Source organism: Pongo pygmaeus, chromosome 3, assembly GCF_028885625.2.
Source record: "Pongo pygmaeus isolate AG05252 chromosome 3, NHGRI_mPonPyg2-v2.0_pri, whole genome shotgun sequence".
Classification (NCBI taxonomy): Eukaryota; Metazoa; Chordata; class Mammalia; order Primates; family Hominidae; genus Pongo; species Pongo pygmaeus.
Window position 1 is genome coordinate 164,333,548 of NC_072376.2, and position 25,853 is coordinate 164,359,400.

Here is a 25,853-nt window from a genome sequence, read left to right on the forward strand (position 1 = left end):
CATTACCTGACTTCAAACTATACTATAAGGCTATAGTAACCTAAACAGCAAGGTACTGGTAGTAAAACAGACACACAGGCCAATAGAATGGAACAGAGAACCCAGAAATCAAGCTGCACACCTACAGCCTTCTGGTCTTCCACAATGTTGACAAAAATAAGCAATAGGGGCCAGGTGTGGTGGCTCTCACCTGTAATCTCAGTACTTTGGGAGACTGAGGCAGAAGGATGGCTTGACATCAGGAATTCAAGACCAGCCTGGGCAATGGCAATGTGTAGCGAGTGGACCTTTACTCTAAAAAAAAAAAAAAAAAAAAAAGCCAGGTGTAGTGGCACTTGCCTAGGGTCCCAGCTACTTGAGAGGTTGAGGTTGATAGATTGCTTGAGCCCAGGAGGCTGATCTTGCAGTGTGCTGTGATCATGCCACTGCACTGTGGCTTGGGTGACAGAGTGGGATCCTGTCTCAAAAGAAAAAAAAAATGGAGAAAAGCCTCTCTATTCAATAAATGGTGCTGGGTTAGGTGGTAGCCATGTGCAGAAGAATGAAACTGGACCCCTAACTTTCACAATATATAAAAATTAACTCAAATTGGATTAAAGATTTAAATGTAAGAATGTCAAACTATAAGAATTCTAGAAGAAAACCTAGGAAACTCCATTCTGGATAGCAACCTTGGGAAACAATTTATGACTAAGTCCCCAAAAGCAATTGCAACAAAAGCAAAAATTGACAAGTGAGAACTAGTTAAGCTAAAAAGCTTCTGTTCAGCAAAATAAATTGTCAATACACTAAACAACCTCCAGAATGAGAGAAAATATTCACAAACATACATCTGACAAAGATCTAATATCTAGAATCTATAAGGAACTTAAATAATTCAAAAAGCAAGAAACAACCCCATTAAAAAGTGGGCAAAAGACATGAACAGACACTTCTCAAAAGAAGACATAAAAGTGGTCAATAAACATGAAAAAATGCTCAAAGTAACCAATCATAAGATAAATGCAAATCAAACCCATAATGAGATACCATCTCACACCAGTCATAATGGCAATTATTAAAAAGTCAAAAAACGACAGATGTTGGCAAGGCTGCAGAGAAAAGAGAATGCTTATAAGCTGTTCCCACTGTTGGTGGGAATGTAAATTAGTTCAGCTACTGTGGAAAGCAGTTTGGAGAGTCATCAAAGAACTTAAAACAGAACTACCATTTGATCCAGCAATCCCATTACTGGGTACATATCCAAAAGAAAATAAACCATTTTTCCAAAAAGACACATGCACTCATATGTTCGCTGCAGCACTATTCACAATAGCAAAGACATGGAATCAACCATGGTGCCTATCAGTGGCGGATTGGATAAAGGAAATGTGGCACATATACACCATGGAATACTATGCAGCCATAAAAAGAATAAAATTATGTCCTTTGTGGCAACATGGATGGAGCTGGAGGCCACATCCTAAGCAAATTAATGCAGGAACAGAAAACCAAACACAGCATGTTCTCACTTGTAAGTCACAGCAAAACACTGGGTACTCATGGACATAAAGATGGCAACAATAGACACTGGAGACTTCTAGAGGAAGGAGGCAGAAGGGTTCAAACACTAACTATTGGTTACCATGCTCACCACCTGAGTGATGGGATCATTCATATTCCAAACCTCAACATCACACAATATACCCAAGTAACAAACCTGCACATGTGCTCTCTGAATCTAAATCTAATCTAATTCTGAATAAAAATGGAAATTATATTTATTGAAAAACCAAATCCTTCTGGGCGTGGTGGCTCATGCCTGTAATCCCAGGACTTTAGGAGACCAAGGCAGGCGGATCCCTTGAGGTCAGAGTTCAAGACCAGCCTGGCCAATAAGGTGAAACCCCGTTTCTAGTAAAATTACAAAAATAAGCTGGGTGTGGTGGCGCATGCCTGTAATTCCAGCTACTCGGGAGGCTGAGGCACAAGAATGGCTTGAGCCCAGGAGGCAGAGGTTGCAGTGGGCTGAGATTGTGCCACTGCACTCCAGCCTGGGCGACAGAGTGAGGCTGTCTCAAAAAAAAAAAAAAAAAAAAAAATTGCTGATGAGGTTACAGAGAAAGGGGAACACTAGTACATTGTTGATGGGAATGTAAGCTAGTATGGCCACTATGAAAAACAGTATGGAGGTGCCTCAAAAAACTAAAAATAGGCCTACCATATGACCTAGCAATCCTACTGCTGCATATATATTCCAAAGAAAGAAAATCAATATATCAAAGAGATATCTGCACTACATGGTCATTGCAGCACTATTCACAATAGCCAAGATATGCCAAGATATGGAATCAACCTAAGCATCCATCAGTGGTTGAATGAATAAGGAAAATGTGGTTTATATACATAATAGAATATGACTCAGCAATAAAAAAGAATAAATTATGTGATTTGCTTCAACAAGGATAGAACTAGAGGACATACATTAAGTGAAATAAGCCAGGCACAGAGAGAAATACTGCATGTTCTCACTTATATGTGGGAGCTAACAATGTTGATCCCATGAAGATAGAGAGTAGAATGACCAATACCAGAGGCTATGAGGGAAATGGGGTATGGGGGATGAAGAGAGATTAGTTAATGGGTACAAAAATATAGTTAGATATAAGGAATAAGTTCTAGTGTTCAATATCATAGTAGGGTGACTATAGCTAACAGTAACTTATTATATATTTCAAAAACCTAGAAGATTTGAAATGTTCTCAACACAAAGAAATGATAAATATTTGAGGTGATGGATATCCTAATTATTCTGATTTGATCATTACGCATTGTATGCATGTATCAAAACATCCCATGTATCCCACAAATATGTACAATTATTATGTAACATTAAAAAATAAAATTGAAAAAAACCCACTGATGGTGGAAGATGAGGTATGAATAGAGAATCTAGAGAGTGGTAAGAGTTGCTAAACTTTAGACATTGACAAGGAAAAATAAGTGTAAATATGGTCCTCAGTAAGTTAGGGCCAGATGTGGTGGCTCACACCTGTAATCCCAGCACTGCAGTTTGGGAGGCTGAGTCGAGGGGTTCACTTGAGCCCAGGAGTTTGAGACCAGCCTGGGCTACTGCCCCATCTCTACGAAAAACTTCAAAAAGTTTAGTTGGGTGTGGTGGCACATGTCTGTAGTCCCAGCTACTCAGGAGGCTGAGGTGGGAAGATTGCTTGAGCCTAGGAGTTTGAGGCTGCAGTGAGCCATGATTGTGCCACTGTACTCCAGCCTGGGTGACAGAGTGACACCTTGTCTAAAAAAAAAAAAAAAAAAAAAAAAAACTTAGGGATTACTACCTGCAGAATAAAAATAAAATACATACATTTTAAACAAGCAGAAGAAAATCTGATCTATCAAAATGTAGGCAAAAAAGAAAGTATGGCAAAAATAAAACTTGAAAAAGATGGCAAATGGAGTGCCAATATATCAGAAATTAGAATATATATGAGTAGATTAAACTTCTAAATCATAACCTGAGAATCTCAGAATGTATTTTTAAAAATTAGATGTAGCAATATGTCATTTACAGAGGATAGACATAAAATAAACAGTTCAAGAGAGGTAAAAAATAAGCATAGAAAATGCAAACCAGTAAAATATGAACCGGAAGAGAACTGGGGTAATAATTTTAATATACAGTTTGAATTTAAGGCAAAAAAAAAAGTTACAAGGGATGTGATACTTAATTTTATGTTTCAACTTGGAGGGTGTTTTGGATGAGATGAACATTTAAATCAGTAAACTTTGGGTGGGGCAGATTGCCCTCCATAATGTGGGTGAACCTCATCTAATCAGTTGCAGGCCTGGATAGCACAAAAAGACCAGCCTTTCCAAGTGAGAGGAAACTCTCTGCCTGCTGGACTTTATCTGATCCCCTAGCTATAGACTTCTGGCTTATACAGTAGATTTGGACTTGACAGTCTCCATAATCGCATGAGCCAATTCCTTATAATACATCTCTTTCTATGTATATGCACATCCAATTGGTTCTGTTTTCACGGAGAGCAGTAATACAAGGAATAAAGTGGGTTACTGCATATTGGTAAAAAAAAAAATAGGTCAAGAAAATATACCATAAACATATGTGCCACTAATGATGGAAGAAATATGCACTAAACAACATTGTATTAGTCCAATTGTGTTGCTATAAAGAAATACCTGAGGCTGGGTAACTTATAAAGAGAAGAGGTTTAATTAGCCTGTGGTTCTTCAGGCTGTACATAAAGCATAGCTAGCATTTGCTTTTGGTGAGGGCCTCAGGAAGCTTACAATCAAGGCAGAAGGTGAAGGGGAACCAGTGTGTTGCATGGTGAGAGAAGGAGCGAGAGAAGGAGGAAGTGTCAGGCTCTTTTAAAGAATCAGATCTCATGTGAACTTACAGAGCGAGAACTCATTCATTACTGCGAGGACAGCACCAAACCATTAATGAGGGATTCACCCCCATAACCCAAACACCTCCCACCAGGTTCCACCTCCAACATCGGGGATTACATTTCAACATGAGATGTGGAAGGGACAAACATCCAAATTATATCAAATATACATTCAAAGTACAGGGAGCAACGACCAGTAGACTACTGGGGAAAATTTTTGAAAATCAACAATAATACATGGTAATATCTAACAAGACACCTTTAAAAATTTTTGATAAGGCAGATACAAAATAAGACACAAAATGTACAAGATTAGTACATTTCATCTTCTATTGTTCTATATGTTGAACTTTGCATGCCTGAAAAGCTAATTTTTTTTTTTTTAAAGAGACAGTATCTTGCTCTGTGACCCAGGCTGGAGCGCTGTGGCACAGTCACAGTGTGCAGCCTCGATTTCCTGGGCTCAAGCAATCCTCCCACCTCAGCCTCCTAAGTAGCTAGGACTACAGGTTATGCCACCATGCCCAGAAAATTTTTGTATTTTTTTTTGGTAGAAATGGGGTTTGCCATGTTGTCTAGGCTGGTCTTAAACTCCTGGGCTCAAGTGATTCAACCGCCTTGGCCTCCCAAAGTGCCAAGATTACAGGTGTAATCTCACTGTGCTCACACCTGTAATCAATAATTATAAATGCATAATCAATTAATATAAATGCATAATATAAATCCATAATATAAATGCATAATCAATTAATATAAATGTTCCATGGGTACTTTAAAAATATCAATTTTTAAAAAATATCTATTTTTAAAGCACCCATGGAACATTTATATTGATTGATTATGGACTAGGTTACAAAAGAGCCTCTATAAACTCCAAATAATTAGCATCACACAGAGTATGTTCTCTGACAACAAAACACTAGAATAGCTTGCCGGGCGCGGTGGCTCACGCCTGTAATCCCAGCACTTTGGGAGGCCGAGGTGGGCAGATCACGAGGTCAGGAGATCGAGACCATCCTGGCTAACACAGTGAAACCCTGTCTCTACTAAAAATATAAAAAAATTAGCTGGGCAAGGTGGCGGGCGCCTGTAGTCCCAGCTACTCGGGAGGCTGAGGCAGGAGAATGGCGTGAACCCTGGGGGGCAGAGCCTGCAGTGAGCCGAGATAGCGCCACTGCACTCCAGCCTGGGCAACAGAGCTAGACTCCATCTCAAAAAAAAAAAACAACTAAAAACACTAGAATAGTTAATAACAAAAAAGTAGATTTAAACAGCTCTGTCAATAAAAAATTCCTAAAACACCCAGGATTAAACTGAAATCCAAAGGGAAATTATAATATTCAATTTCTTTGCATATTTATCTGTGGCAATGCTTTGAAGCCTGGATTTAAAATGCATTCCTCAACACGATTTGTGTTTGTTGTGCCGGCTGGCCACCTAGAGGTACAACCAACCCAGGACCCATCTGATCTAAACTTTTGGAGTATTTTTGGACCACATAGATAATAGTAATTTTGGCTCCAAATTAGGTGTGGAGTTAGTGATTTTCAGGGGAAACGTTTTTTTTTAAATCATTCCACCCAGGGCCAAGGCTCAAAAAGGCACATATCTTCACTGTCTTCCTCTGTGGATTCCACTGCCACCCCCCTTCTCCTAGTGTCTTCCTCTAAAGGTTTATCTCCTGTCCCTTCATTTATAACCCATTGTAACCCAGGCTGTAGGCCACCAGCGATCAGTGGATAATTTCCAGACAAGTGCCGGCTCTGGCACTCTTTTATTCTACTTCCCTTTAAAAAAAAGGGACAGATATTTCATACACTGTAAAAGTCATCTTTTTAAAAGTATGCATTGAGTGGTTTTAGTATATTTACATGTAGAACCATCATTACTATCTAATTCCAGAGCATTTTCATGACACCAGAAAGAAACCCTGTATCCATTAGCAGTCATGCCCTATTCCCCTCTTTAACTCTAACTCCCCAAGCCTCTTTCTGCCTGTATGAATTTGTCTATTTTGATTCTGGATATTTCATATAAATGGAACCATACAATAATATCTTTCATACCTGGCTTTTTATGTAACATAATATTTTCAAGCTTCATCCATATTGCAGTGTATATCCTATTAATATTTCATTCCTTTTTTTTTTGAGATGGAGTCTCGCTGTGTCACCCAGGATGGAGTATAGTGGTGCAATCTTGGCTCACTGCAACCTTTGCTTCCCGGGTTCAAGCAATTCTCCTGCTTCAGCCTCCCAAGTAGCTGGGATTACAGGGACCTGCCACCACACCTGGCTAATTTTTTTTGTATTTTTAGTAGAGACGGCATTTTACCATGTTGGCCAGGCTAGTTTTGAACTCCTGACCTCAAGTGATCCACTCGCCTCGGCCTCCCAAAGTGCTAGATTATAGGTGTGAGCCACGGCGCCCAGCCACTTCATTCCTTTTTATGGCCAAATAATATTCCATTATATGGATATACCACATTTTGTTTAACCATTCATCAGTTGTTGGACATCTGGATTATTTTCACCCTTTAGATATTGTGGCTAATGCTGTTATGAATATTTATGTACAAGTTTTTGTGTGGACATATGTTTTGTCTTGCATATATGCCTATGAGTGCAATTGCTGGGTCATACAGTAACCCTATGTTTAATTATTTCAGGAACTATCAGACTGTTTTCCAAAGTAGCTACACCATTTTAATTTCCCCCTTCTTATTGTTTTTTAGTACTTAAGTAATTCTACTTTCCTGTCATGCATTTTAAAAGATTTTTAAAAAAATCCTTCTCTCTGTCACCAAACAACCATCAATTACATGGGTCTATTCGGCTTGTGGAAATAAGCTGAACTGTACACTTATAAGTAGTAATGGATAACTAATTCATGGAGTATTTACCCAGTGAAATATTATATACAGCAAATAATAAACCACCCATAAGCACATCAACATCAACAATATGGATGAATCTTACAAATAAGAACCAGAGAGACAGATACAAAAGAGTATCTATTCTATTATTCTAGTTATATAAAGTACAAAAATAGACAAGACAAATCTATGTAGTTAGAAGTCAGGATTAACCTTGTGGGGAGATAGTGATTGGAAGGGGACACAAGGAAGCTTCCAGATTCTGTTTCCTGATCTGGGTGCTGATTACATGGGTTTATTCAGTTTGTGGAAATAAACTGAACTATATACTTATAATATGTGCACTTGTCTTTATGTGTATTAAAAGTTTCAAAAAGAAGAAAAATGTATTCAACTTTGGGTACGCAGTATCCAGAGTTTCCCCTGCATCTTATTGCCTGATGATTCCTATGATACAAGTTGCTCTAGAAAAACAGAAAAAATAGGCGGTGTTCAACATAATTTATAAGGCCAATATAATGTTGATACCTAGTCACATAAAGAAAAAAAGGCCTATTTTACTTATGAACATAGATGCAAAATAATGCTAAGTAAAATGTTAGGTAACAGAGTCTAATACCCTACTAAAAATATATTACAATCAAATAGGGTTAATATAAGTAACGTAAATTTGGTTCAATAAAGGAAGATCTACAATAAAAATCATCACATCAAGGGACATAAACAGGAAAAATAATCACATGATCATCTCAGACACAGAAAAATCATTTTATAAAGTTCAATACCAGTTAATGATTTAAAAATCTCTTAGAAATTTCACAAGCAAATAAAGGAGGGTTTTCAATCTAACAGAGGACATCAACTAAAAATCTACAGCAAACATTCTATTTAACAGAAACTTTAGCGTGGTGCTCTCCTGTAATCCCAGCTACTCTGGAAGCTGAGGTGGGAGGATTGCTTGAGGCCAGTTAGAGGCTGTAGTGAGCTATGATTGCACCTAAGAATAGCCACTACACTCTAGCCACTATGCAGCCAGAACCCATCCCTAAAAAAAAAAATTTAAAAACGAAACCCAAAACTTCAGATACGTATTATTTGGAATGTGTTTGCTATACTTGAAACGGAAATAACAGTAGTATAAACACATAAGGATTGTTTTTTATCTCAGCAGGAAGTTCAGAGGTGGGCAATACAGCTATGGTACACGACTCCACAAAGCTCAGTGTTCTGGAGGCCCCTTCTGGCTTTCTGCACCATCATCTCATACATTTAACTTTTGCTTTCATCATCTCAAAATGGCTTCTGCTTCTCCAGGTAACCAATGTCTAAGCAGGAAGAAGTGGATGGAAAGAAGGGCAAAGATTCATGGAACCAAGCCAGCTGGGCTTTCTGAAAGTACATGCAAGGACATCCTCTTACATTCCATTGGCTTGGACTGTGTCACATAACTACCTGTAGTTGCAAAGGTGGTTGCATTTTGCTGCTATAAAAAAAGGGGGAGGGTGTTCTGGTAGAAAGATAAAAACAGAGACTTGAAATTGAATAGGCAACTAGTAGTGTCTACCTTGTATTCCCTTTAGGTTTGATAACAACACAATGATCCCCACTGATATGGTTTGGCTCTGTGTCCCGACCCAAATCTCATCTCGAATTGTAATCCCCATGTATCAAGGGAGAGACCTGGTGGGAGGTGACTGGATCATGCGGGCGGTTTCACCCATGCTGTTTTCCTGGTAGTGAGTGAGTTCTCACATTATCTGATGCTCACACTGTCATTCTCCTGCTGCCTTGTGAAGAAGGTGCTTGCTTCCCCTTCACCTTCTACCATGATTGTAAGTTTCCTGAGGCTTCCTCAGCCATGTGGAACTGTAAGTCAATTAAACCCCTTTCCTTTATAAATCACTCAGTCTCAGGTAGTATCTTTATAGCAGTGTGAGAACGGACTAATACACCCACTATGACCACTACCTTGCAAAATAGTACTTGACGTCTTGGCCATTGAAAACAGACAAAAATAAATGTAACGTACAGATCTGTCAAGAGTTCTGCTACAAACTGCAGAAAACATATGCAGCTGATTAAAAAGAAAATAACTTATTACAATATTAAGTAGCTTACTGAATCTATAAAGTTGTCCACAGAGGTTATGTAAACTTGACAGCTATATAACTAGGAACAACACCCAAATCATATTATAGATCTACTACAATGGACATGCCATTATTACCACTATTTGGCAAAAATGCTGCAGCATGTACTGCCAACTCCATCAGACTGAGCACTGGGTACTATTGTGGGAATCTCTGCCACTACCCTCTCTGCTAACATATTTTTATTAATTGTACTTGTTAGAAAAAAGAATTTCTTGGCTGGGCACTGTGGCTCATGCCTGTAATCCCAGCACTTTGGGAGGCCGAGGTGGGCGGATCACAAGGTCAGGAGACCATCCTGGCTAACACGGTGAAACCCCATCTCTACTAAAAATACACAAAATTAGCTGGGTGTGGTGGCGGGCGCCTGTATCCCAGCTACTTGGGAGGCTAAGGCAGGAGAATGGCGTGAACCCAGGAGGTAGAGCTTACAGTGAGCCGAGATCGCGCGACTGCACTCCAGCCTGGGTGACAGAGCAAGACTCCATCTCAAAAAAAAAAAAAAAAAAAGAAAAAAGAATTTCTTGACAGCATATTATTATAACAGAATACACATTGTTCATTTTGGAGCTCTTTTTTTAAGAGAAGCAACTACAGAAGATAATTTAAACTTAGATTTAATCTGACTACAAATGATAATGTCTTCATGTACTTTTTACTTTCAATTCCAAGGTATCTGGGACAACTTCCCTATGTTGCATTTTAGCTTCTGCTTTTCTTAAACACAGATGATGCACTTTGTCCACTTCCTCATAGGAGTGTTAAGATCTATAGTCCTATGAGCTCTGTGAAAGAAGAATTTGTGTATGTATGTGTGTGTGTGAATGATGAAATACTTCTCTCCTTTGTTCATGTAATCCTGAATATCTAGTATTTAACATGTTTAATAATTTGAGAAATATGTAATTTCAAATATAATTACATTTTAAAGTGGAAATAAAGGTGGTAAGAAAAAGAGGGAGAAGTCTTGACTGGCTTCTACAATAAAGAAATATAATTTCAGTGCTTTAAAGTACTATAATAACAGAGCTGAAGAGTATAAAAAATGAATAAAGTGGGGCCAGGCATGGTGGCTCATGCCTGTAATCCCAGCACTTTGGGAGGGCGAGGCAGGCGGATCACAAGGTCAGGAGTTTTAAGACCAGCCTGGTCAACATGGTGAAACCCCGTCTCTACTAAAAATACAACAATTAGCTGGGCATGATGGTGGGCGCCTGCAATCCCAGCTACTCAGGAGGCTGAGGCAGGAGAATCGCTTGAAACTGGAAGGCAGAGGTTACAGTGAGCCGAGATCGCACCACTGCACTCTAGCCTGGGCCAAAGAGTGAAACTCCGTCTCAAACAAAACAAAACAAAAAGAATAAAATGAAATACATTAATAAAATACATGATTTAGAAAAGGCTACTGTTACTAATATATGCATTTACAACCAATATACTTATTTTTAACTTTTGCTTAATTATTATAACTTCTAAAGCAGTAGGTTCAAATTAATTGCTGTTTAACTGGATGATGCTGTTAGAACACACATTGCTCCAAATTGGAATTCTTATATATTGTCAGTGGGAGCATAAATCGGTATAATCACTTTGGAAAACTGTTTGGCAGTATCAACTAAATCTCATTGTATATACAGCCTATCATCCAGCAATTCCACTCCTAAGAGAAAGTGATACCTTCCTATGGCAGAAAACTTGGAAGTAGAGAAAAGCACAGAGAATAAAAATAAACTGTCATTCTAGTATTGAGATAGTCATTATTATTATTATGATTTTTTTGAGATGGAGTTTCACTCTTGTTGCCCAGGCTGAAGTGCAATGGTGCGATCTTGGATCTTGGCTCACTGCAACCTCCGCCTCCCAGGTTCAAGTGATTCTCTTGCTTCAGACTCCTGAGTGGCTGGGATTACAGGCGCCTGCCACCACGCCCAGCTAATTGTTGTATTTTTAGTAGAGATGGGGTTTCACCATGTTGGTCAGGCTGGTCTCGAACTCCTGACCTCAGGTGATCCATCTGCCTCGGCCTCCCAAAGTTCTGGGATTACAGGCATGAGCTACCATGCCTGGCTGAGATAATCATTATTAATGTTTGTAAAGAGAATCTTACTTTACACGCTTACTTTTATAATAGGCTTACTTTATACAATAATATATTATAAATATATTTCCATGTAATAGATATTTTTCAACTTTTTTTTTTAGAAGAGACAGAGTCTCACTCTGTTGCCCAGGCTGGCGTGCAGTGGCACTCAAAGCTCACTGCAACCTCGACCTCCTGGGCTCAACTGATCCTTCTGCCTCGGCCTCCTAAGCAGTTGGGACTATAGGCCCGTACCACCATATCTGCTTATCCTTTATTTTTATTTATCTATTTTAATTTATAAAGAAAAGAGTTTTAATTGGCTTACAGTTCTGCAAGCTGTACAAGCATGGCTCCAGCATCTGCTTTTGGGTGAGGGCCTCGGGAAGCTTCCACATGAGCTACCATGCCTGTCTTCATGGTGGAAGACAAAGAGAGAGCAGACAGTGTCATACGGCAAGAGTGGGAGAAGGAGACAGACCCTTTACCTTTAGCAAGACTTATTTCCTCAAAAGAATGAGTCTGTTTCACTCCCAGAGGGCATAATGGATATAAATGAAATTCATATTTGTAGAGAGGGAACTAACATTCTTAAGTGCCTATCATGTATTAGGCATTGTGTTATACACTTCACTATGCTAATTTATGTCATCCTAAAACAACCTTAACAAAGTAGGTATTATTTTCTTCATTTTATAAGTTGAAGAAACTGAAGACCATTCAAATTATGCGCCTCTCCTTTCCTGCCTTGATTTTACCCTAACCTCCTTTTGAAGTCTTCTCCAACTTTGTTATAGCAGTTCCATCCTTACGCTGCCCAGGACAAAAGCCTCAGAGTCCTTCTCATCTCATTTCCTTTACACCCCACATCCAATGTGAGGAAACCATCAGCTTATCATCTCTACCACTATTTCTCTGGTCCACATCTCTATCTTCTTGCCCTTCAGTTATTATCTTTTTTTGAGACAGAGTCTCGCTCTGTCACCCAGGCTGGAGTGCAGTGGTGCGATTTCAGCTCACTGCAACCTCCACTCACTGCAACCTCCGCCTCCCGAGTTCAAGTGATTCTCCTGCCTTAGCCTCCTGAGTAGCTGGGACTACAGGCGCGTGCCACCACACCTGGCTAATTTTTTGTATTTTTACTAGAGGTGGGGTTTCACCATGTTGGCCAGGATGGTCTTGATCTCCCGACCTCGTGACCCACCCACCTTAGCCTCCCAAAGTGCTGGAATTACAGGTGTGAGCCACCGCACTCGGCTGACCCTAGATTATTTCAGTAGCCTATTAACCAGTCTCTGTGCTTCTACCCTTACACCCTACTGTTTATTCTTAACCCAGCAGTCAAAGTGATCCAATTACAATGTCAGAAAATGTCACTTTTCTACAGAAAATCCTCCAATGGCTCCACCAAACTCACTCAGAGTAAAAGCCTTACCTGATCTGCATCACCCACACCTTTCACTTCTCTGACTTCATCTTCTCCATTCTTTCATGGTGCCTTCTGGATTGTTCCTAGTACACTCAGGCATACTCCTGCCTCAGGGCCTTTACATTCGCTATGCTTTCTGCCTGGGAAGTTGTCTGCTCAGATATCCCTAACCTCCTTCAAGTCTTTCCTCAAATGTTACCTCCTCCAGAAGCTTTCCTTGATCACCACCCTCCTCCGAACATAGCACCCCTCATACTTTCTATGTACCCTCTCTGCTTAATTTTTATCCACAGCATTTATTTCAAGATAGGGTCTCACTCTGTCACCCAGGCTGGAATGCAGTGGGCTCAAGCGATCCTCCCACCTCAGCCTCCTGGATAGCTAGGACCACAGGTGCACGCCACCATGCCTGGCTAATTTTTAAACTTTTTGTAGATAGGGGGTCTTACTGTGTTGCCCAGGTTGAGTCTCCAACTTCTGGCCTCAAGCGATCCTCCTCCTTTGGCCTCCCAAACTGCGGGATTACAGGCATGAGACACCACTCCTAGCCTCTCTGTAGCATTTCTAATCATACAGCAGTCCATATATTGTCCTTATACATTTACCATCTGTCTTTCCCATCTGGAAGAGGTAAGCTCCACGAAGGCTGAATTGTTGTTTGTGCTCTCTGCTGTGTCCTCAACCCCTAGAAGCGTGCCTAGCATGCAAAAGGCACTCAGTATATATTTGTTGCGTAAATGAATGCTTCCCCCACATTCCAACTGTTAGAGCAGGCCAAGGGGACCTGTTGTGCAGAACTTCACAGCTTTCTACTCTGAGCTCTATCTTCCTTGTTCTTCCCCAGCTTTTACTTAGGAGCCACTTCTTGACTGAGCTTGTCACAGGTGAAAGGCTGATGAATCTGGAGAGATACCTGTGGCAAGTACCCGGTGTTCCTGCAGTCATCCACAAGCGCAGCAGTGGTGGTAGACAGAGAAGAAAGTGTAAAGTTTGCATCCTCCAATTATCACGGTTGCAAGACAGAACTTGAAACTAGATACACCTGATTTTGGTTATCTCTGGATGCCATTCACCGAGAATGAAGGGAAGAAGATACTTCCTCCAAAGGAGAATCTGATGAGGCGCCAGCAGGCTGCTGCTGCGGTGGAAAACTGCCACATCCGCCTTTGCAAACTGGTGTGGCCCCAGCTGCTTGGACTGAGGCTCACCGCAGGTTTCAGCCACTTCAACCACAGGGCTACGAACATGCCAAGAGAGGCACTAACCAAGTTTCTCATTCCTCCTCTGGGATTTAAAGTCTATCACTTCGCGACCCAGGCACGCAAGAGGCGTGGGAGACGGAGGAATGGGGAAGCGAGGCGGCGCTGCCCAGCTTGGCAATGGCACAGCCGCGGTCTCTGATGCAAAGGCAGGCGGCCGCGCAGGGCCAGGCCCGGGTGGGAAGGCTGGGCTCTGGGAAGGATGTCGGGGCACCGGGCAGTGCCCAAAGCCACCATCTCAAGCGTGGTAGTGGAGAAATGGATGCTGCACCTGCTCTCTCATCTTGCGGGGAATCGTCATTTGGGGAAGTTTCACCTTTGTTGTGGAACTGCCCACATTAGAGCCTTCATTTCTTGGGAAGGGGTTGGCGGGACCAGTGAACGTGTGACACACACACGCGCCACATACTCCCCAAACCCACAGACGACTCCAGTAACGCTCTAGTTACCCTTAAAAAGTAAAACAGAACAAATCAGCAGGCCCCCTTCCTCCATTCTGGCACTTCATTAACGTCGGCCAAGGCCACATTTCCCCTGCCCACTGCAGGGAGTCTGTCAGGAGAACCACAGGCGAACGTTTGCCTCACTTGACTCAGCTCTCTTGGGGCGGTATCAGCACTTTAAAATTCACACCTCAAGGAAGGAGTCAGCAAAGGAAAGCAGAGCTGGGCCGGGGCGCCGGTGGCCGCCGTCAAACCTTTGGGAAGCAAGAAATCCGAAACGCCCGTGACGTGCGGCGTTGTCCGACTCCTTCCACTCGGCAGAACCCGAGAGACGAACCTCTGGCGGGACGGTGAACGATTGTGCTGTGTACGGCGGTGTGCGTGCGTGAGTAAAGAGTGTGTAGCTCCGGCCAAACGCTAGCCCCCAAGGGCGCGAGTGCTCCACTGCGCCCAGCTCAAGTTTCGGTGGAAACTTTCCCTCAGAGGCTCCTCCTCCTTCACCTTGGAAACCGGCGAGGGCCGTGCGGCGCGGCGCTGCCTGAGTCTCCAGCGCACCTGGCGGCGGCGCGGCCCAGCGGCAGGGGCGGGGCCGGCGGCGGCGGGGGCGGGGCCGGGGCGCGCTCCCCGAGGCCTCCAGGCAGGTTGGGCCCCACCCCCGCCCCTGCCCCGCCCCGGCCCCCGCCCCCGCCCCTCCCGCGCTCACTAGGGAGAGGCGGGGGGGAGGCCCGGACCCACGCGGCTCAGCCCGCGGCTGACGCACCTTCGAAAAGTTGCGCTCCGACCTTCTCACGACCTACATTCTTCCCGGGCACTCCTGAGTTTGAGCCGGGCCTGGAGGACCTGGGCCAAGACTTTCGAGCGGCGGCCGTCCGCGGGGCGAGGAGCCGGCTCCGCTTTCCTCACTGGGTCCCGCGCAGGCGTCCCCGGGACCGCAGAGCAAACTTTCTGGACTGTCTGAGGACACTTGTCCAGCGAGCCCCACTGCTCGGGGAGGAGGAGCCACGGCCGGGGACAGGTAGGTGCTGTGCTGGCCGGAGATTTGCGCTTGGGGGATTCTTTTATTTTAGAGGGTTGAAGGAGGAGGGAGAGCCGAAATGTCCCTACTCTGCATCCGCCAGCTGGGCAGAGGGTGCGGGCATTGGGCTGGGGGAGCAGGCATTGGGCTGGGGGCCGGCTAGGGATGTTCCAAACGAGGTCGCTGCGTCGGGCGGAGGCGCAGGGGGGAGGAGGTGACTTCTAGGGTTTCGGGCTCCAGGACGGGGCGTTACACGGTGACTGACGCTGGGATAGAGAGAGCCAGCTTGTTTTGACGAAGGAAGATGTCATCAGGGCCCTCCATCCCATTCCTTGGTCCCTGGGTCCTCTGGGAGACACAGGAAAAGGCAAAGAGATGTGGAGTTCAGGTTTCCCCTGTAAATCAACTTGCTTACACAGGAGACAGAGGCGGTGCCCCTCTGAGGTTTGCAGCCCTTTCCTGGTGTAAGGACTTACTTGTTGGGTAGCTGTTGCTCAATTTCGTAAATTCTGTGATGAAACTGCGTTCAAGTCGTGGTTATTATTGATAGTGTGTGCGTTTGTATTTCCTCTGGCTCAACAAAGTTCCCTTGTTAACTCCGCTTCTGCTAGGGAGTGGGAGGAACTACCTTGCTGTCTTGTTTCAGGCCTGGTCAGAGCGAGGTGTTGGTACAGGCGGCGGTAGCCTTGTTGGCTTGGGACTTTGGGAATCACATGAGCAGGTCTAGTGAATTAGTGTCCCAGCCTCCTGGACCCACCCATTCACAGCAGATCTAGCTTCCACTGTTCAGCAGATGCTGCAGCCCCAGCCATCCAGGGACAGGGAAATCCCCCTGAAGGGAAAGAGCCAAATATTGAGAAGGAGAGACAGCTCTCAGGAGGAGGAGTAAACAATGCCTACCAATTGTTGCTTCCCTATAGATTGGGCTTGCTCCCTTGGCTTCTCTGGAAGGGCTGTGCTATCAAAGTCATCTCATTAGGAAGTCAGCTGCTCCCTGCTAATAGTCATAGCAGCCCTGAGGAAATTATATAGGTCATTGAAAAATAATTCCTACTTAATCACCTTTATCCTGTTGATTAATGAGAAGAAAGATTTCCTCTCCTTAATGTATTATGCCTGCTTTTCAGGGTCCCCTGCCTGACCTCAAGTTCACTTGTACACCTGGCACTAGGCAGGATGCTGTCCCCGAAGCTGTCCACATGTAGTGAACCACAGCTGAAGTCCACGTTTGGAGAACTTCAAAGGTCTTCTTTGGACAGAAATTGAGCAGGATATTTAGTCCATAAATTTACTCTTTAATACAGTATACTTGTTGGCTTTAGGTAACTTTTCGCATAATTAAAGGTTGATATCTTTTTAGTTCCAGTTAATCCCTTTCCGCAGAGCTCATAAGAATTATGTCCATGCCTGTCTTGAAATAAATTAAGTTTGGGGTCCTATTTATCATTTGTCCTATAGGACAAGGAACAGGATTAAACTGTGTGGGGTGGCTGGAAAGGGTCAGAGAAACTGGACATCACTGAAGTGGATTCAGAGAGTGATGAGAGTGGTCTAAAAATTTAGGTCCAACTGCCCAGCTACCTTTTTTCTTGGCTCTTACATAGAGACATTATGTAGGACTTTTAGTGGAGGACTTGAAGACTAGAAATAAAAGGAGTGTTTTATTTTTACATAGTCAGAGTAATGCATTGCTGGACAGTTCTGTACTCTGCCTCCCAAGATTGGTTCAAAATACTTTCTCTGCTAAGTTGTTTCTTTAATAGGAACTTGATAGATAATGGCTGCAAACAAGAAGCAGGTGTACAAATATATTATGTAGAGATATGGAGGTAAAATGAGAAAAAACAAGAATTGCCTCTGAGGAGTGAAATTATATTCTTTTTTTTTTTTTTAAAGTTAGGGTCTCTCTGGCCCAGGGTAGAGTTGAGTGGCATGATCTCGGCTCACTGCAGCCTTGATCTCCTGGGCTCAAGCAATCCTCCCACCTTAGCCTCCTGAATAGCTGGGACCACAGGTTCATGCCACCACACTCTGTTAATTTTTTGTATTTTTCATACAGACAGGGTTTTGCCACATTGCCCAGGCTGCCCTTGAGCTCCTGGACTCAAGCAATCCGCCTACCTTGGTCTCCCAAAGTTCTGGGATTACAGGTGTGAGCCACCATGCCTGGCCTCTTGTATTACTTTCATAAAGAAAATTTAATAAGGAACCTCCTTTCTCCCTGCAAATATAAAGAAAAATTGCTTTATTTAATCTGTTTAGACGCTTGATCTTTATTCTGTGTACATTTGTCTCCTAGGGTGATACATAGGCCCAGTGAAGATCTGGATCAGATTCTGCATTGAAACATAATTTAGATCTACTTCATCCTTATTTTTAGCAACTTCCAACCCTTGGTTCTTAGCCCAGGTAGGGAAACAGTGCTCAAGAGTGACAAGAAACTCCAGGAACTTCAATTCTAGGGATCTCTTAATGAAAACAGTAACAGAAGTGAACAGTTCTGTAGTGCTTTATGTTTCACAGAGTGCTTTCATGTACCATGTTTGTGCCTTGTGATTTAACCATTTTGTAGTAGATGCCATTGTATTTAGATTACACGGGAGGAAAGCAGATGAGGTTCAGAGATAATAAGGGACTTCTTTGAGATGGAGTTTTGCTCTTGTTGCCCAGGCTGGAGTGCAATGGCGTGATCTCGGCTCACTGCAACCTCCGCCTCCCAGTTCCAGCGATTCTCCTACCTCAGCCTCCTGAGTAGCTGGGATTACAGGTGCCCACCAACATGCTCGCCTAATTTTTTTTGTATTTTTAGTAGAGATGGGGTTTCGCCATGTTGGCTAGGGTGGTCTCAAACTCCTGACCTCAGGTGATCCGCCCACCTCGGCCTCCCAAAGTGCTGGGATTACAGGCGTGAGCCACTGTGTTCGGCCAATAGTAAGGGACTTTTATGGGCATACTTTGCTCCTGTATGTTGTGGACTCAGACCTGAATTCAGGATTTCTGATTTACAGGCCATGCTTTCACTTTTTTCCTTCTTGCATTTTGTGAAGTCATTGGATGTGAAATGGGCTTTTCTTTCTTCCTTCCTTCCTTCTTTCCTTCCTTCCTTTCTTTCTTTCTCTCTCTCTTTCTTTCTTTTTTTTTGACGGAGTTTTGCTCTTGTTGCCTAGGACGGAGTGCAATGGCGCGATCTCAGCTCACTGCAACCTCTGCCTCCCGGGTTCAAGGGATTCTTCTGCCTCAGCCTCCCGAGTAGCTAGGATTACAGGCATGCACCACCACACCTGGCTAATTTTGTATTTTAAGTAGAGATGGGGTTCCTCCATGTTGGTCAGGCTGGTCTCGAACTCCTGACCTCAGGTGATCCACTTGCCTTGGCCTCCCAAAGTGCTGGGATTACAGACGTGAGCCACCGCGCCCGGCCCTCTTATTTCTTATTAACCAAAATATGAGCTCATGTGGAGACAGGATGACAGGACTATATATGAATATGTACATATATGTGTATGTATAAGTGTGTGTACACATGTAACATATAGTCTGTATAGCCTTGGCATCTCAACAGTATAGCTGTACAATAAAATTGAAGTAACCTCCATTAAATTTGGGAGGGAGATCTTGGGAAGTGGCATAGGTGAATAAATACCTTAATAGATTGAATAAGGAATTTTGGCAATGTGTAAAATTGAAAAACTCTGTAAATAGCAGTATAAGTGCATGATTTACAAATATAGAAGTAATTACCAGAAGAAATAGCTAAAAGAGTTGAAGGACCTTCTTTTGGGGAATGAAACTCAGGGGTGAGGAGGATCCAGGCAGGAATCTGCTGTTTTTGGCTATGTACCTTATAATATTAGATAATATTTTATACTGTGTACATATGTATTACTTTATTTTACTTTATTTATTTTTTGAGGCAGAGTCTCGCTCTGTTGCCCAGGCTGGAGTGCAGTGGCACAACCTTAGCTCATTGCAACCTTCGCCTACTGGGTTCAAGCCATTCTCCTGCCTCAGCCTCCCCAGTAGCTGGGACTATAGGCACGCACCACCATGCTCGGCTAATTTTTGTATTTTTAGTGGAGATAGGGTTTCACCATGTTGGCCAGGCTGGTCTCGAATTCCTGGCCTCAAGTGATCCGCCTGCCTCAGTCTCCCAAAGTGCTGTGATTACAGACGTGAGCCACCGCGCCTGGCCTCATATGTATTACTTTAAAAAAAGCCCTTTGGCAAGGATAGAGCGAAGGTCTTTTGTCAGAATTTTAGAGCCAAAATTATTTATTCCCAGTTCTTCCATTTTACAGGTGAGGAAATTAAGGTGTAGGAGTTTAAATGTTATGCTCATGGTCACATAACTGTAGAGACAAACCTCTCCCAGACAAGGTCAACTGTAGAGACAAGCCTTTCCCAGGCAGGTAGAAAGTTTTACCTTGCTAGTGATTCTTCAGTTTCCTTTCTAGGCAATTCTTTCGCCTTCTATCTAGTTAGGTTTTTTTTTTTTTTTTTTTTGAGACAGTCTCAGTCTGTCGCCCAGGCTGGAGTGCAGTGGTGCAATCTCGGCTCACTGCAACCTCCGCCTTCCGGGTCCAAGTGATTCTCTTGCCTTAGCCTCCCGAGTAGCTGAGACTACAGGCATGCGCTACCACGCCCAGCTAAGTTTTGTTTTTTTTTAGTAGAGACGGGGTTTCACCATGTTGGCCAGTCTGGTCTCAAACTCCTGACCTTGGGTGATCTGCCCGCCTCGGCCTCCCAAAGGGCTGGGATTACAGGTGTGAGCCACTGTGTCTGGCCTCTATCTAGTTTTTACAATCTTTGAACAGGTTACTGGACTATAGATTCAAAAGTATTTTTACCTAATTCCTTAAATTTCCATTTTGAAAATGCTTCAAATGGTTTTAGAGTCTGCAGAATCTGTAGCTCTTTGTTGTTAATTCTGTAATTACTTTTACTTAGAAGTAGAGATGTGCGGTTTGTCTGCAATGTTTAGAAGCTGGCATTCTTGCCCAGTTGAATTTGATAAATACTGGAATTTGGGCTAAACTTTTATTCTCAGAAGGCATTACTAAGGGGAGATGCTAAGGGGACTTTTCCAGTATCTATGTGTTTTGCTTAATTTTGAAGTTCTGAGAGTGAGGATACTACTGCCTTCTAAAAGACAGGTAGAGACAAATGATATTTTAGAGCTATTATAAAAAGTTAACACCCTTAAGTTTATCCTTTTCTTTATAAATATGATTTTCTCCTACTTCCTTTCCAATTATATCACTAACTTAGAGTTAATTTTCTTATTACATACATAATACATATTATTTAAATTCTAAACAAATAGAAATATATAATGTTAAAAGTTAAAGTACACTGTAATTTTATATTCTGGAGAAACTGCTATAAATAGATATATTTCCCTTCATTTTTTCCTCTATTTAAAAATGTTTATTATTAACGTGGTTGTTAATAACTCCTGGGGTAATCCTATGCAACTTTCAACTTGGTTTTTATTTTTAACTCAATAATATACCTTGAAAATGTTTTTATGACCATACATGCACATCATTCTCATTTTGTATTTTTTACTGGCTGTATAGTAATGCATTGAATAGATATAGTTTTGTTTGTTTGTTCTTGTGTTTTTTTTTGAGATGGAGTCTTGGTCTGTCACCCAGGCTGGAGTGCGATGGTGCAATGTCAGCTCACTGCAACCTCTCCCTCCCAGGTTCGAGCAATTCTCCTGCCTCAGCCTCCTGAGTAGCTAGGACTACAGGTGTGCATCACCATGCCTGGCTAATTCTTGTATTTTTAGGAGAGCCAGGGTTTGGCCAGGTTGGTCTCAAACTCCTGACCTCAGGTGATCCACCTGCCTTGGCCTCCCAAAGTGTTGGGATTACAGGCGTGAGCCACCACGCCTGGCCCTATAACATGGTTTATTTAAACAGTTTCCTTTTGTTGGGAATTTGGGTTGTTTTCCATTTTTCTATATTAAGAGCAGTGCTTCAGAGAACATCCTTGAAAGTGTTATCATTGTACACTTGTGTTTTCTGTAGGAAAGGTTTGTGAGTCACTGTTATGAAAATGTTAAATTTCTTTAATTTACATTTCCTCTAGTAGTGTCCCTTCATTTTTAGTTATATGAACATATTCTTTCTTTCTGAATGCACAAGACTGAAGACAGAAATTATTAACAGATGACCAGCCACTGAAATAAGAGGTCATAACAGCAAAAGGTGCTGAGCTTTTAGGCAGGGTTCACCTCATTTCCTCACATTTCAGGTTCTTTTTGGTTTTAATGTTTTCCCCAAGAGAAGATGGTAATTGGTAACAGCTATAAAAATACTCTGCAGCTGTTGGTTGAACTGCTAATTAGCTTTTATGGAGCATAGTGTTTTTTTTTTTTTAACATTTTCCTGAGAACATTATTTTAGGACATGCCATTAAGGAGTTCAGAAAATCCACTAGGTTTTGCAGAATGCAGAGTGTATTTTAGCTCTTCTCTTTAAATTGTTAAAGTTTACCTCTGTTGAAGTATTAGTCGTGGGTCCATTTTAGGATCTTTTGGCTTGTAGAAGGTTCTAGGAACTGATTTCCCTCTGCGCGTGGAAAATGTGAAATAAGATACTTTGGCTAAATTTCATGACTCAGGCTCATTGAGGTGGGAACATTTCAGGAATTCCTGTGGCAAAGTTTTTATTGACCGTCTAAAAGAGTTGATTAATATTTTTATTTAGTCCAAGCTTTTTTTCATAACCATTTCGTTAGAGGAGTGTGTCTTATTCCTCAAAATGAATATCTTCTATTTTGTTTGTGTTCATGGAACTTTTATTTGGATTCCATTCATTTTAGGTTGATTTTCTTTATAATGTACTAGAATGAGTATAGAAAAATATGTTTACAAATATAATTTCTATACACACATACATACCCCCTATATTTATATATGCACATATGTATTGTACACATTTGTATATTTATGCCTAAGTATATAGTGATATAAGGAATGTTTTAAAAGTATGATCTTCTTCAGGTCATTTAATAGAAAACTTTGTACATCCTCAAAATAAGGATGATGTCTCCATATTTATTTATTAGAAAAAATGTTTCTTGATTTTCTTGGTATAAAAATTTTTCATAATAAAATAAGAATTTCTTAGGACACGGGAAACTTATAGTTTGTATATATTCATATTTTGATCTTTTCTGTGGGGAAATACAACATGTCTAATGTACTATCCTTTTTTTTTGAAACAGGATCTCACTCTGTCATCCAGGCTGGAGTGCACTAGTGCAGTTTGGGCTCATTGCAGCCTCAACTTCCTAGGCTCAAGCGAATCTCCCACCTCAGCCTTCTGAGTATCTGGGACTACAGGTGCATGCCACCATGCCTGGCTAATTTTTATATTTTTTTGTAGAGACAAGGTTTTGGCATGTTGCCCAGGCTGGTCTTAAAGTCCCCAACCCAAGAGATCCCCCTGTCTTGGCCTCCCAAAGTGCTAGTGTTACCAGTGGTGGGTGTCCAGGTTCTTGGTGCTTTGAACAAAGAATTAGACTAAATGCACAAACAAAGCAAGGAAAGAATGAAGCAACAAAGGCAGAGATTTATTGAAAGTGAAAGCACACTTCACAGGGTGGGAGCAGGCCCGAGCAAGCAGCTCACGGGCTTGGTTTCAGAATTTTCTGGGGTTTCAATGCCCTCTAGAGGCTTCCCATTGGTTACTTGATATACACCCTATGTAAATGAAGTAGTGGCCCAAGATCTGTCTGATTGGTTGCAGAAAGCGACCAAGCACCAAGCAGAGGCTAAAGTGAAGTTACAGAGTTACACCCTATGCAAACATTTGATTGGTTGTGGAAAGTGACCAATCAGAGGCTGAAGTGAAGTTACAAAATTATATTTCTATGCAAAGGAAGACTTGGCTTGTGACCAGCCTGATTGGTTTTGGGAGGGGACCAATACGAGGTATTTTCAGATTTTTATCTGTCATGCGGAACAAGGAGATGGGGGTTGCAAAGGGAATAGCCTCTGGTCCTTTTGTTACTTGGGTGTGGAAAGTTGGGGTTTTCCTTTTGATTTAGTTCTAGGAAGTCAGCGTGAATCAGCCTTAGGTTTCCTGGCTCCAGACCCTATTCTTCTGCCTCAGTAGGATTACAGGTGTGAACCACCACACCTGACCATGTATTAGTCTTGATTATTGCTTATTCTCTAACACTAAGTCACTATTTGATAAGTTGAATTTTTAAATCTCTCTAATTTGTGTATACTACAAAACATTTGTACTTTTGGCTTATTTTAAGCAAGATGTTGTAGTTTAACTGCTTGTAAAAAATCTGCCAGGCCCAATGGCTCATGCCTGTAATCCTGGGCATTTTGGGAGGCAGAGGTAGGAAGATTACTTGAGGCCAGAAGTTTGACACCAGCCTGGGCAACATAGCGAGACCCGTCTTAACAACAATAACAACAAAAATTAGGCGGCGTGGTATCACACCCCAGAAGTCCCAGCTACCTGGGAGGCTGAGGCGGGAGGATCACTTCAGCTCAGGAGTTTGAGGCTGCAGTGACATAGGATGATGTCACTGCATTCCAGCCTTGGTGACAGAGTAGGAACCTATCTCTAAAAAAAAAAAAAAAAAAACAAGAGAAACTCTGACAACAGGAATTCATTGACTTTGATCTGTTTCAGGAAACACCAACTGACTTGATATTTACCTACTGATTAAACTTAATGGTTAATGTTAATTTCTTATCAGCTTGATTAAGTTTGACCTCTGAATTTTCTCCTTATACTTCTCCAAGTGTTTAAGACCTTGCATGTCCTATTTGAAAAGTACACCCTGGAGTTGCTATAGATAGTAAGAACCAGCTTGCAACAGTTGGAGACTGTTTTTTTTGTCCTTAAAGTAATTCTACCTCTTGATTATGTCTTACGATTGGTTTCACAGAGAAGTGGTCGTTCCTTCACAGTGAATCACAAAATGAGTAGGTTTGACAGGATTTCCTGACTCAGTCTGGCTAACTCAACGTGCTGTTCTGAGTTTCTGTCAATATTGACATACCAGGAGCAAACTCTTGACTTGGTTGTCTTGGGTATACAGATAATTCCTAAATCCATACCCTCATTGCTGACCTTTGGACCCTAGGCTTGTTTCTAACCAGTTCCTGCTGGATAGGTCTATGTTTAGATCCTGACATCAAAGTAAACTATAAGGAGATGAGAGTAACTCTGCATCTTAATCGCCTACCAGAGCACCTTGTATTGAATATAATCCTATAAATGTTTGTTGTTTATGATCTGCCTCTTATTATTATATGGCCAATTATAATATTTTTCATTTTGTTTCTGTTTCCAGTTTTTCTTGCTCTTTTTTCATTCCATAGTCAATTGATTTTCCAAACTATAGCTGTGCTCGTGTCACCTATCATGGTCTCTGTTGCCTACTGGGTAATGACTCAACTCAAGGTGTGATGGTTAATTAATTTTATGTATCAACTTGCCTGGGCCACAGGGTGTCCAGGTATTTAGTTAAACATTCTGGGTATGTCTGTGAGAGGATTTCTGGATGAGATTAACATTAGAATTGGTAAACTCAGTAAAGCAGACTGCCCTCCCCAATGTGGATGGGCCTTATTTAGTCTATTGAAGGCTTCAGTAGTACAAAAAGACTGAGTAAAGGAGAATTCACTCTTCTCTCTCTCTCTCTGTTTGACTGTTTTCAACCTGGGACATCTGTCTCCTCCTGCCTTCAGATTCAGACTCAAACTATAACTTATGTTATTGTCTCTCCTGGGTCTCCAGCTTGCTGACTGCAGATCTTGAGACTTCTTGGCCTCTATAATTGCATAAGCCACTTCCTTATAATAAGTCTCTTTATAAACACACACATACATCTCCAACTGGTTCTGTTTCTCTGGAGAACCCTTGGCTGATTCTCAGGGCATTTATGATCTGGTGCTCTGTGCAAATCCTTTGCTTTGACTGCCATACTGGTCTGTTCCTCATTCTTGAACACACCCTACCTCTTCCTTTTTCCCCATCTTTGTTGAGACCAGTCCTTCCTCTTTCCAGTTATTTTAGTGATGTGCATTCTTCCAAGCCCAGTTCAGAGCTGTGTCCTCCATAAAATCTTCCTTGGCTGTCTTTTCCTGTAGTGATTTCATGGCACCTGAATCTCCATACTGAAATTTTAGGAATTTAGTCATTTGCTGCCAT

General features: G+C 42.0%; 1 protein-coding gene across 3 annotated transcripts in view; it reads left to right on the forward strand.

Annotated features, from left to right (window-relative positions):
• Window positions 1-15,346: 15,346 nt before the first annotated feature.
• FHIP1A (FHF complex subunit HOOK interacting protein 1A) overlaps window positions 15,347-25,853 on the forward strand; it is a 251,136-nt gene continuing 240,629 nt past the window's right edge. For 2 of the 3 annotated variants that reach the window (XM_054484894.2, XM_063664193.1), the window contains exon 1: window positions 15,364-15,660. The gene's annotated coding sequence lies outside the window, so the exon portion shown is untranslated. Of the gene's footprint in view, window positions 15,661-25,853 lie in introns of all 3 variants that reach the window. The other variant, XM_054484895.1, reaches the window with a different exon arrangement.